This window comes from Eschrichtius robustus, chromosome 1 (assembly GCF_028021215.1).
Source record: "Eschrichtius robustus isolate mEscRob2 chromosome 1, mEscRob2.pri, whole genome shotgun sequence".
NCBI lineage: Eukaryota > Metazoa > Chordata > Mammalia > Artiodactyla > Eschrichtiidae > Eschrichtius > Eschrichtius robustus.
Window position 1 is genome coordinate 85,706,979 of NC_090824.1, and position 13,869 is coordinate 85,720,847.

The following is a 13,869-nucleotide window of genomic DNA, read 5'->3' on the forward strand; positions in this document are numbered from 1 at the left end:
AAGACGAGAGGTTCGCTTCTGAGAGAGACCAGACTAGCAAAAAAAAATTCACATTTGGATGCTAATTGGATGTCCCAGATTAAAGTAATTGAGTAAAAATTAGTGGGAAGAAAAATCTGTGGTTTGGTGATAAAAAGAGAGGACTTCTATAAGAAGAGACAAGAAAAATCATAGAGGTTCAGTGACTCTCATTTACTTGGAAGAATTAAAATGCTTCCCCTTCATCCTATAAGGGAAATCCTTGAGAAGTTTGCAGACTGTCACCATCTGTTCAGCAAAACATGCATCAACATAATATTTTCCACATGTTACGTTTTTTTAATTTTGAAAACAGAAATTAATCTTTTCCTAGCCAAATGTTTTACTATAACCATTGCAAAGAAAATTAGGTAGAAGCTCTCTGTTTTGATCCCACTCCTCTCCCTACCCACACCCACCACCAAATCAATTCTTTGCATTTTCTATGGCAATGTATGGCTTAAAGCTAAGAAGAAGCTAGTAATTTGACTTTTTTTCAAAACATAACAAGTCTACATTTCCTAAGTCTGTAGAACTGCTCTGAAGCCCACCTTTCACGTAGTTGCAAAGTCCTATCTCTCCATTTTCTTCCTCAGAACCTCATAGTGACTTCCATCAACAACTTGATCAAGGCCAAGTTAACTGTCACCACTTGGGTATCCACTCTTGGCTATACCATGGCAGCCAACCACCCCTTTCCCTACTATTCTTCTCCCGCCACCACTCCTCTGACTGATGCACTCAGAAACCAGGCCTACAAGTCAATATAGTCAGCCAACTAGTGCTTACCAAGCCCCAGCTCTATGCCCAGCACCATGCAAGGGACAAAAGGACATGGACAAACAATGCTAGACGTACTTCCTACCCACAAAGAGCTCACAAACTTGTTGGGAAGAAGCTAGAACTACTAGAGGATAAGACAGTAAGAAACATCCAATGTGACATGGTAAAATGATGATGACAACAATGATGATGGTGATGGTCATGGTGATCGGTCAGGATCTCAAAGTTGACGCCTTTATTTCATCTGTGCCTTCTCTTACAAGTTTCTAGACATTGGTTGGCCAGAGGAAAATGAACTTTTAATCTTGTCTGGTTTAATGTCTAGCCTGATCCAATAATTTTGATAGTCCCTTTAAGTAAGACTCAGCTATGTATGCCCATTTTCCAAAATGGTAAAATCCTAGAAGACAGTTGTCCTGTCCATTTAGCTGGTTTTGTGTAGCTCTGAGCAAATCTTGGTCCATCTATGACCTTTGATAATATTATTGTCTCTCCAAAAACTAGATTTATTTCTACCTAACTGCAAGTCCCATAAAGAAAACAGAGTGATGTGCTTATAAAATACATGTAGAGCAGGCATCATTATTTTTAAACAAGTAAACTGAGGCACAATGAGTTCAGCAATACTTTAGAAAAATTGATATGAGTTGAGTGTGTCACTCCAAATTCACATGTTAAAGTACTAACTCCCAGTACCTCAGAATGTGACTGTATTTGGAGATAGTCTTTAAAGAGGTAATTGAAATTAAGATGAGGTCATTCAGGTGGGCCTCAATCAGTATCAATGTGTCCTTCTAAGAACAGGAAATTTGAACACTGATGGGCTCAGCGGGAAGACCATGTTAAGAAACAGGGATATGGCAGGCCATCCACAAGAAGACAAACCTCAGAAGAAACTGACCCTGGCAACACCTTTATCTCAGATGTCTGGCCTCCAAAATTGTGTTTAAGCCACTTAGTCTGTGGTGCTTTGTCATGGCAGCCCTAGCAAACTAATACAATAGGCAGCCTCTAAAAACAGCCCTCTCTGATCAGCACAACAAAAAGATAGGTTTTTTTAGTCTGTTTTTCCACTGGTATTAGCTCTTTTACATACTTCAACAGTGTCTGGCATAACAGATTTTAAATAACATTTGTTAAACTCATGAGTGAACGTTATCCTTTTAGTTAATTCAAGATATAATTTTAATGCATTTTACCAACCAAAATAGAAAATTAAACTGCAAAAGTAACTTCCTCATTTTAAAAAATTCTACACTTATATGGTAGGTAATTTCTGATAATTGTTAAAAATTTTTCTTTTAAGGCCAAAATAGTAACAAGCCACAAAACTCATTATTTCCACAAATGTTAAGCGTTAACTTTCTTGGAATAAAAGCATCAAATTATGGAGAGGTGACTGATAAAAGTATTTTATTTGAATTTTCATGTATGTTTCTATAGCCAGAGTCCTCCTAAGATTCAGTGCCTTGTTTGCTTTTTTTCCTGTCATCTCATTGATCTCTTCCAAGTCCTGGTAAAGTTGTCCGAAGTACAGTTTTCCCCATTTTATAAATGGAGAAAATAAACAGGCAAGTCAAGGAATGTTATTCAGTATTGCAAAGCAGGCTCAAAGGGAAGGCAGTTAAACCAGATGAGAACAATGAAGCATATGCACTTGGGAGAGGGAGGGGCAAGGAGGGGAGGAAGGAAATGAGGAGGAACACAGTCTTTGTCCCCCCACTCCACCCATGAGTGCGATCATATCTAGAGCCCAGCAATTTAGAATCCAGAAGGATTTGGTTCCAGAAGTATCTCCAGGATCTAATTAGAAGGCCTCGGCCTCTATGTAAGCAGCCCAATTCATTCATTCATTTATTCATTCATTCATTCAGTAACTACTCATTGAACACCTACTATGTGCAAGACACTCTTGTAGGCTGTCTTGTACACTGTCTTGTAGTGAACAAAACAGACCAAAACATCCCTGCCCTCACAGGGCTTACATTCCAGGGATGGAGACAGAAAAATAAAAATGATAAGTAAGTAAAACGTATAACATGTTAGATAGTATTCAGTGCTAAAGAGAAAAAATAAAAGTGGGATGAAGGATATAAAATGTGAAGGATGGGTTGAAATATTAAGTTAGCCAAGAAAGGTCTCATGACGATGAGTTAGGAGGCTGACTGCATGAGAAAACATTGAAACACTTTCTTATCTTCTCAAACAGTATCCTGAATTCTTAGATTCCCAGAGCTTGGCTTCCATTCACAACTCCACTCTTTATTTACGTGTGAATTTGAGCAAATTTCCCAAGTTTTCTGGGTCTCAATTTCTTTATCTGTAAAATGAAAATTATACTTAACTTGCAGAATCATCAGGAGTTAAGGCAATATATATACATTGCATTATATATAGATATAGATATAAATATATGCTTCTCAAGTGCCTAAAACAGTGCCTGACATATAAGAACTCAATAAATATTAGGTTTTGTAATTGCTTTTCTTTACTAGTGATCTTCCTACGACTTGATTTCAACATTGTAAAAAATGAGACTAAATGCAGACCACCTCACTGGATTTTTGTGGAAATCAGATGAGATAAGACGTATAAAGAGCTCTTGGAGGCTGGATCACAGTAAGTGCTAAATATATGCCTCTTGCTCTTGTTATGGTTGTAACCAGATAAAATTTTTATTTTCTTAACAACTGCAACAGCTTTCCTCTTGGAAAAATACCCTTTGGGAATAGAAAGTGAGATCCTAAGGGCATGGATATGTGTGTACAATAATTTGAGCAAAAAAGAAAGGAGAGCTAGTTACGCTGCTCTGCATTTGAAAACAAGACAATGGGGGATTGGGAGAAAAATGGGAAGAAGGAGGGAGGATCCAAGGAGCTGTTGTGAGGCTAGGGATTTTACAGGGTGAGGGAACTGGACATATTCTCTAAGGATACAATGGTGCAAAAACATTTTACACATAGGGATGCATGAAATTTAACTAGAAATGATTTGTTTTGTTGCAACATGAACCCTTCTTTGGCCTGCTCATGCCACCAAAATCTGTAGTAAAGCCAATTATACTTACAAGTGCTTTGTATGAATAAATAAGTCTTTTGTACAAATTGGGAAGGGTTTGGTGAGCCAGAAGTAATCATGAAAATATAAACTCCACAAGAATTTGGAGAAATCCTAGAAAGAACTTTGGGCTTCTATAGGGAATGGATGAGGCCTTTGGGACAATCCTACCTAGTCTCTGACATCTGGATGACAATATTAGTAATAACGACCACAGCATTAGAAGGGTGTGTGTTTGTGTGTGTGTGTGTGTGTGTGTGTGAATTTTGGTGGTGGAAGGGAGTGGACATTATAGAAACCTTACACAATGGTGGGGGCCGGTCAAACAATCTCTGTTAGTCTTTTGTCTAAGGCTGGAGCTTGAAGTCCACAGGGCAGGTCATCAGAATAAGAAGGTAAGACAGAACGTCGGGGTAAGCAAGTACAATCTGGGACCCACAAGGGCAGGGACAGACTGGAACCCATGTCAGTCATAGCTGCCTCTAATCTTGATGATGTAGACATCCTGCCTGAAGAAGCCAGGGACCTTTGTCACAGAACTAAATACACATGTGGCCCAAGAGGCAGAGAACTTTACGGAGGATCCCCAGGAAGGTGGCTGCTGCCTGGTGCCAGTGAGGTAAGCCAACAGATAGCAACAATGCCTGCCAGTGTGAGCTACCAGAGTGCCTGCCCTGACATTCGGTTTCACTTTCAACCTCCAAACCTAACAAAAACATGTTTGTGGCCCATCCCAACCAGACACATTCAGAGAAGGGATTTCTCAGAAACATAATTCAACCTAGCCACATTAACATATGACAAAGCTGCCACCCTAATAATTCTCACTACAATCTGAGCTAGATACTTCATCCCCATTTTCAATTGAGAAAAATGAGATTTGGGTGAGGGTCCATAACTTGCCTGGAGTCACAGAACTAGCAAATGGCAGAGCCAAAATTCCAAATGCCTCTACATTGCCTAATTAGACATATTAAATAACAGTGGTCCAAATGGGAATAGTGATTTAATAGGTATCCCAAAAGGAAGCCTCCAGTATTGTTAATTTTTATGATAATACCCCCTTACAAATGTAAAACACCGTACTTTTCAATATTGTTTCTTGTATACTTTTCCTCTGGATCCTCAGAACACCACTGTGAAAAAGGTAGGTGTTTATTACCTACATTATACAGATGAGCAAATTAATTCTTATTTAGACTTTTCCTAAACCACACAGCCAGTGGCAGAGCCAACTCTGGAATCCAAGTCTCCTGACTTAACCCATAATTCCAGAGCCCCATTCAATTCAAAGTAACTGGCCGGAGTTGACAAATGAGACAAGAAGGAAAGGAAAGGAAAGGTGATAAAAGACCATAAACAACAGTAGATCTCGTGGGAATTCTGTTAAAAAATTTTTAAACACTTGGCCCCAGACCTGCTCCTTGCCTAGCAAATGAGTTTACCCACTTCATCCTTAACCTCATCTCTATCCCAGTAGTAGTGAGAACCAAACAATTCCCCATTACCTGACATGGTTTGCCATGTCCCAGCACTAGGTTCTGAGTCCTGCTGCGTTCTGAGGATGGGAGGTGGCCACTGAGTCCATCCAATTTAGGGAGAATCAATGGTATCACCTGTGAAAGGAGTCAAAATCCCATCTACATATTGCAAAAAAAACCAAAACTGTAGTTCTCTCTTGTCCAGACTTCAGGAGAAATTCAGCTATGTTGAATGTTGTAGCTAGATATTATTCATTCCTTCTACAAACATCTGTGGAATTTCTATCATGGGTAAGCAGAGTGTAAGGCACTCCGCGGGCACAACATGAATCAAACATAGATTCCGCCCTCAAGGAACTTACAGGAAATAAATGGGTGAGACATGAGCATAAATCTATGTACCATTCAGATGCCATTAGAGAATCTGTAGATCAAGTGCTATGGGAGTTCAGTTAGAGATCGTTTCTTCTGGTTGGGGATAATAAAGGGAGCCTTTGTGGGGCTTGAAGATAGTGTCTAAAGAAAGCAGCTTCGAAAACATGGAGTCCTTTAGATTAGCAGGAGCATGGGCATGTGAGGATAAGTGGGAAACACTGTTAGAAGGGAGGGTTGGGAGTAGTAGGAAATAAAGTTAGAAGGGTAAATTGGAGCCAGATTGTAGTGGGCCTTGAAAATCTAGATAAAGAATTTGAAATTTAGGTGTGGGACAACTGAAGTTCTCAAAGAGTTTTGGGAAAACTTGAAACACTTGGGTTAACTCTAGTTTGCAAAGTTTGAAGAAAAGCAAATCTCAACTTATTTACATTTAACAATTTTCTCTCCGAATTAAGTGTCATGGAATAAATAAAGATGATTAATTATTTTTAATCAAAGGTAATGTATTAACTTGGCAATTATCCCTTCTGATTAGTCCCTCATCCTCAATGATGTATGCCTAGGTTTGGATAGAGAAGTCAGAAGAGGCAAGGAAGGGAAAATGTCCTGTTGGTGACTAGATCCAATGCTCAGCTTAACTTGCTCAAACTCCAGGATAATACTGCTTTGTTGTCTTCAATTATTGTTTTCTATAAGCTGATGGCCCTTAATTGGAAGAGAAATCCCTAGTCCATCTGTAAGTTCTAGTACAGGGAAAATAAAAACAGACAAATCAGTACCTAATTTTCTGATGGAGAGAATTCATTACAAGGACGGTTGCCTCTGGAAGTATCTCAACAGGAATCACATCAAGTCTTTTCATTTCAATGACTAGGAAAATGAACAAACCTAGGCGAGACAGCTCATGAAATTATCCATCCCTGCATCATCCAGCAGTCATATGATAATGTCCCAAGCTATGGTGACTGTATAATACTCATATGAAACTTCATTCTCATGGGAGAGAAGAAATCAAGTCATTACACTGTCACTGTTTCCTAATAAAGATTTCACCATCTGAGACTGTGAAAGAATGGGGGAAACTTTTCACTGTTCCTTTAAATATACATTTCTTTTTAAATTTTTTTAAATTAATTAATTTATTTATTTTTGGCTGCATTGGATCTTCGTTGCTGCGCGTGGGCTTTCTCTAGTTGCAGCGAGTGGGGACTACTCTTTATTGTGGTGCGTGGGCTTCTCATTGTGGTGGCTTCTGTTGTTGCGGAGCATGGGCTTTAGGCATGCGGGCTCAATAGTTGTGGCTCGCAGACTCTAGAGTGCAGGCTCAGTAGTTGTGGCATATGGGCTTAGTTGCTCCACTGCATTGGCCCTCCCGGACCAGGGCTCGAACCCGTGTCCCCTGCATTGGCAGGCAGATTCTTAACCACTGCACCACCAGGGAAGTCCTAAATATACATTTCTATGGGTATACAAATACACAAGTATATTAAACATATTCTTATGTTTTATTAAACATATTAACATTGTATCAATTTAATAGTATTTTATTATATTATTTTTAATTAAAATAACAAACTTTCTTCATGAAAAGCAAAAATCACCCATTCCCAATAACACATTCCACAGACCAAAGAGCAAATATCCAGTTGTCCAAATTGCTCATTTTTCTAGAAAAAATAGTTTACGACAGTCAGTTACAATACAAATGATGATAATGACATATACATTTTCACACATTTAGTTATTAATTTTGGCTAAAACTACTTTATAACTACCATTGTCTTCTTTGACCGGCATGAAGAGGCAGGCAAAGAACCCCAAGTACTGGTAGCCTGGAAAATTCTCCAAGTGAGGAAGGAAAGGTGAAGAAGCAGAGGTGAGATCTCTGGACCAGCCAGACCAGCAACCAGAGAGTGACAGAGGGTTCCATCCTCCCCACTCCTCACCACCATTACTCCCCACGAGCAAACAAACCCCCTCTCAACTCACCTTTTAAGCTTTTATTTAGTCTTTACTATTAGTCTCTCTATCTAATGAATCCTTCTTATCATGCAAGTAAAACTAACTGAATTCAGAGAACAATCAAATGAAAACAGAAGTCTCCCTCCAGCAAAACTGTTGAAAACACATTCCTTTAAGGTTAAAATTAAACAGCTTCCTCTGACTTTTTTTTACCCCATGGCAGCAAACACTGGGTCTGTCTCAAGCCTTCCCTGGCCACCCTGCACTTTTATACCAGCTCAGAGGCCTCCAAGAGGCAAGTAACAAGCAGAATTAAAAAGGAACAAATGATCCACAGCCCCAGTGCTTTGTTTCTAGGAGCAACTGGTGTCCACTTCCAGAATCTCTAAGGCTGTAAATGATAGGGGAACTATGTGGTCCAGAAAAAAATACGTGTGGACCTGAACGGCTTGTCATTATTAAATTTCCCTACTGGGCCAACATACTGCCTCCTCGCAGTTTACCAAATTTTGCCTAACCTCATCCACATTTAAAAGTCTATGGAAAAACAGGAGGGCCTTTCAGGGGGAAATTCATTCATGTTTGGATTCAGGCAGACTGAGGAACCTTTAATAGCACTGTCATTATCCTGCAGGGCACACCACAGAGCAGCCAGCGAGCTCTCTCTCAATGGACTTGAAATTTCCTCTGGAATTTACAGAGCAGAAACGTTAAACACACATCGCCATAAGAACCAGATTACATAATGTCTCCATCACCCTCCTGACAGCTACAATTATGAGTCAATCCCTGGTTTAAATATGAAACCGGAAGCTCCATGTTTCCCCTCTGACTATGTGGCAGGCTAAGTGAAGCTTTCTGGGCCTGTCGGTATGGAGATCTGAGCTGCTCCCACAGTCACTAATTTAGCATGAGACCAAATGATGGGGTAATTAAAAGCAGTGCTGCAGAGACCCACTCCAGGACCAGATGTTCTCCTTGTTTAACTATTGCCCACATAAGGAACAGAAATAGTGCCCCCCCCCTTTAATTTTTCCTTTTCTTTATCCTCCCCAGCTAATTTCCGGCTTCTGATCTTTCAATCCCACAAAATAAAATAAAAATAAAAGCCCCATTACCAAAAGATGACATGTTATTGAACACATGCCTGTAAGTTGTAATGTGCCCTGTAGTCTCCTCTTTGTACTTCTTGAAGCCTTCCAAGCTCAGAAGATTTAAGTTGCCCTGGCAACCTCACAGGACTAACAGCTCTAGAGAGCCCCACCTAGCTGCAAGGACGCGAATTTGAGTCAACACAGGCCACTCTGGCACTTAGTAGCCCAGAGACTAGTGAATAGCATTGCTTTTTGGTTTCTTAGGAGCCACAGACTGGCTGAATGAGGCATCCCCTCCCCTTTTATTGCCAAAAAAGCAGGACAAATAAAAGTCTCCACCCTAACTTCTAGAGTGCGCTAGCTAAGAACGCCATGGATCATCTGGTAAATAAAGGAGAGGTCTTCTCCATTTTTCTGGCTGCTGGACAAATAACAAGACAGAAAAAAGGGAAGTTGAGCTAATAATATAAATCTTTCAAAAATGGAAAGGCAGTATGTGATATAGCTACTCCAATCTAACAGATTAGATGAACTAGCTTTCATATGTCCTTTGGGATCCAGGATCTGGTCACTGTCTAAAGTGCAGGCTTCCCTAGCATTAAAACACCAGAGACTGTAATGACTATCTTGCAAATCAAGAGACTAGAGACACAATTGTAATTCCACAGTTTGTGACCATAGACAAGCCACTTTTACCTCTCTGAAATAATTTCTTAATCTGCACTAGGGAATGATAGTTTTTGCTTTCTTCTCTTCAGGTACTTATCTCTGCAAACTTCAACCTCACCAACTATTTCTAGGCATGTGCAGTTCTAGGTTTTTAAAATAAAAGGTATTACCAAATCCTGAGGATTTCCAAATAAATAGGTATAGTCCTTTAAAAACTAAATACATCTAAATGTATGAGACATGACTGTTCACGTGGCATTTTTGACTCTATCAATGTAATCAGATAAGAACCTCCCATTCTGGCCTTCAACGATCCATTTGGATCATTAATTATCTGGTAGTCAGGTAGGTTGATACAAGTCACTCCCTATTAATGACCCAATCTGAAATAAGGATAAAGCTGCTCTAAAAGAAATACTGTAAATCAGAAGGAAACAGAAATACTCAATAATTTGGAGAAAATTCAGGAGTTCTGTAAAGTGAGGGACACTGCTACTGATACTGTGTATAACTTTTGTTCTATCTGAGAATCATTTCATATGTGGGATTTGATGTGGGTTGTGCCCAGCTGGCTAAATAGACAGTAAGGAACAGTCTGAAAAGAGTCTCATCTCTCAAGGATGATATCCACCTCAAGACAAAATGCAACCCAGAATAACAGCCAAGGCTGTTACAGCCTTGGCCACATGACAAGGCCACATGACAAGAAATAAAGTATGTTGGGCATACTGTACCCTGACACAAACAAGGAATCACTGAGTTTCCATCTTTAAACTGGACATTATATTTCTCACTATCCTGATCAGGGTGTATGTGTGTGTTAAGGAAGTTTGGGGAGATGAGGGGAACATCCATTTGTTTATGTCAATGTTACTTCAGTTGTATTTCCTGCAGATACCTGGAGATGTATTTGGAGTAGGATGTCCTCTACTGTCTCATTTATGAGAAATGTACTGGTTTTTACTGAATGGGAAAAATATTCATGTATTCAAGCCCTCAGAGGGAAACACTCAAGTTAGAGGTCTAAAGAAGGCCCAACATAACAAGAACCATGGAGACATGTTTAGATCAATATATAAGAAACAATGATGGCCATCACACATAGCCACTGTGTCTTACTGTCCCATATCCATGGGATGTTTAAAGAATGAATGATCAACTATGTACACCCCTTTGCGAATATAAAACGTGATTCAAGTTTGCCAGTATTAACTATCCACTCAGGGAAAAAGAATGACTCCTCCACATCAGTGCCCCACTCTGCCTTGGGTCATTTCAGAAAACATTTGCAGCACGTTTGTGAGCTCAGAATGTTTTCCTGCCCTTTCCTTCAAACTTCTACTTAGCCAAGGATCCCCAATACCCACTGAGCTCCTCCTATTTCTTGTTTACATTTTAAGTGACAGAAAACGGCAGCAAGTTAGTATTCTTTATATTCCACTTTGTTGCCCACTTAACGATGGTCAGGGACTGCTCTGGGGACAGGGGATGCCAGAATAAAAGACAGTTCCTGTCCTCAAGGAGATATATTCTAGTGGAAACAGATATTAGACTATTAACCCTAGTAGTAAGTGGTACAAAGTCAACAAAACAGGAACAGTACGATATTTTTATATCGACGTTTACGGCAGTTCCAGTCCCATACATCTTCCACATGTGCCAGGAGATAAGGTGCTCACCTCCAATTTAGAAAGAATTCCACCAGCACCCAGAGCTTTATGGTATCAGTTATCTGGCCTTTTTATGTCCATTTCAACAGATGAAAAATATTAAACTCAGAGAGGCTATGTGGGTTTTCTGGGGCCACACAGCTGTCTCAATGGAGGAAGCAGGGAAATCTTAAGAGAATAATCCTAGTATCAAATAACTGTCGCATCCAAGAATGTCAAAGTTTTCAGATTACATCATTTTACTGTGATCAGTTCTGGACCTGCGACATAGCCCACTCCACCTCTGAGAAAATGGAAAACCAGGAGAAATGACCTCAGAAAAACTTCCTCCTCCAAACGCAATTTCTTGTCCGCCTAAATCTTTACAGCAGGGCAGGTGCTGTGAGTCGTACCAAAGAGCCTTTCAAAGCAGGAACTCCGGCCTGCAGGTCGGCCTGGATCTTGTCCAAATTGGGTTCCACCCACGGTGAAAACCAATCTGTTTATGGGTGCGCCTTTACGATGTTACAGAACGTCTGCGAAAGACGGGGCTCCAGTTCCCGCCTGGTCTCTGAGTCGCCCGCCCCACAAAGGTGCACACACAAACACGCTGGAGACAGAAAAAAAGCTGGATGGGCCTTCGCTCCTCCCAGGCCTGCAATGAAATGCGCTTTAATTGCATCAAAGGGCTCTTCTCAATGGCGTTTCAGAGCCGCGAGAGAAGCGTTCCCAGCGAGGGCTCCTTTCCGGCTTGCCAGCATTCCTCCGCTCAGCGAAGGGAAGGGGACGGGGCTCCTTCGGGAGGCCCGCAGGCTCATTTCCATTCCGCTCGCATACAGCCTCCGTTGTGCGGGCCGGGCCTGCCGAGGGCAGCCGCGGCTGCCGGCAAACAAAGCCCCATTCATCCCCGGGGCCGGCTTCCTCCCGGCCGCGCGGCCGCAGATGGGCTGGCCCCGGCAGGCCATCCAGAGACCCGGGCGCGCGGCCCGGCCGGGCGCGCACAAACCCCGATTCAGGAGGCCGGCTCTGGGCAGGGCCACCCCGGCTTCTATTTCGGCAGGCTCCGCAAGGAGGATCCGCCGAACCCCATTTTCATTTCAGGGCGTGGGATCTGCGGACACTGAGTCTTTCCAGGGTGGAAATCCTGAGTTTACTCACGGCTCGTTGAGAACCAAGATGTCAGTTTCCACGGCCCTCTCCCCGGCTCCGCCACCCCTGCCCCTCTGGATGGTACGGCCCAAAGTTCTCCGAGTTGTGAGAGGACTTTGTTTCTCGTTCGCGGCCTCTGAAATCCCGACGAAAGGGTCACATCCTGACTTTTGTGTCTCTTCAATCCAGTGCCTTGAAAGTTCTTACCCTCTTGTTGTGACTAAGTACATAATTGCAAGCCTTCTCCGTTAACTTTTTTCAGAACTTAAACATTCCTCTAGGTTGAAGTTTGGGACTGTGGCTTCACAACAAAGACCACTGTTTTTCCTCCCCCATCTCACTCCTGGGAAAAAGAAAAACAGAAAAGAGAATGCACTTGTTCACCACCCCAGTTTACAGCCATCAAGCACATTTCCTCTGCCCCACATATTAGACCAACAACAGGTTAATGCCACAGAGAGCTCTAACGTCAAATAAAAGGGTTGCAGCCTCACTTAACTCCCAGGCAGCTGGAGGGGGGGCGGGGGGGCGGGGAGCTGGGGCTTGACTCCTAGTCCACAATCTAAAGCAAAAACAGGCTCCAGATCCACATTCCTATGATGTAGATGAAACAGGGAATGGCAGAATCAAAGAACACCAGATATAGGAAGACTTATCAACCCTAATCCATTCATTTCACAGATAAGAAGCAGATAAGATCTGGGAGGGGAAATGACTTGCCCACCCTCAAAAGGAAGCTGGTTCATCTTAGTAAAAATTGCCCTCAAGCAAACTTGCAAAATAACCCTAAAAATAATTTTCAACAAGAAAAACTCCAAGAAAAATTATTGTTCAAAAAAATATATTTGATGTCTTCTTTTTTCCTCTGTGTCAGAAAGGGCCTCCCCTTGGGTTGGTGGGGGAAAGGTGAGAACCCAGGTTTGAAATGAGGATTAGAAGAGAATCTTCAAGTATTTTCAGAAAGAATACTCCCTGTGTTTCTTTTACTACCTGCATTTTGAACATTGCTGACCTCCCTCCTTAAAGTAAAATATTGCATCCTTGATGTGGTTAAAAAACACAACAAAATAAAAACTGGTTACTCACCACTTTAAGACTCCTTTCCTATCGCTGGAGAAAACCTTCAGCATCTTCAAATGGTGATAGGGTTACTTTGCAGTGGTTGTTTGTGAAAGTACAAATGAATCAGTAAACAGAAAGAGAGCGTGCTGTGGCGTACCAGGCACTATTCTAAGCAGCTGACATACATCACCTTATTTAATCCTCACAGTAACCTCTGAGGTTTACTATTAATCTTACTCTCATTTTACAGAAAAAGAAATCAAGGCTGAGAGAGGTTAACTGTAACAAGATCACAAGGATGTTAAGTGGGCAAGCAGGGCAGTCTGATGCCTGGGCCTGATCTCTTACACACTAGGCTTTACTGAAACTTTATGCACAAACACACAAGATCACACCCTGGGCACAGACATCTGGAGTTGGAAGCCTGGGAAGCTCCAGCCAGACATAGGTCTTTGTGCTTCTGAAAGAGGCCACACTGGCAGGCCTGAGGGCTATAGGAGGAAGAAGGTGCTTCATCCAGTCCCACTTGGAAAGAAAGAGGACCCTTTTGAGGATTTACTAATGTAACAC

The 13,869-nt window shown here is 41.5% G+C and overlaps 1 long non-coding RNA gene across 2 annotated transcripts in view; it reads right to left on the reverse strand.

The window, feature by feature from the left end:
- Positions 1-7,251: 7,251 nt before the first annotated feature.
- Positions 7,252-13,869, reverse strand: part of LOC137767736 (uncharacterized) — a 125,146-nt gene continuing 118,528 nt past the window's right edge. For both annotated transcript variants that reach the window (XR_011074562.1, XR_011074563.1), the window contains one exon: positions 7,252-12,580. This is a non-coding gene — a long non-coding RNA (uncharacterized lncRNA). The remainder of the gene's footprint in view (positions 12,581-13,869) is intronic.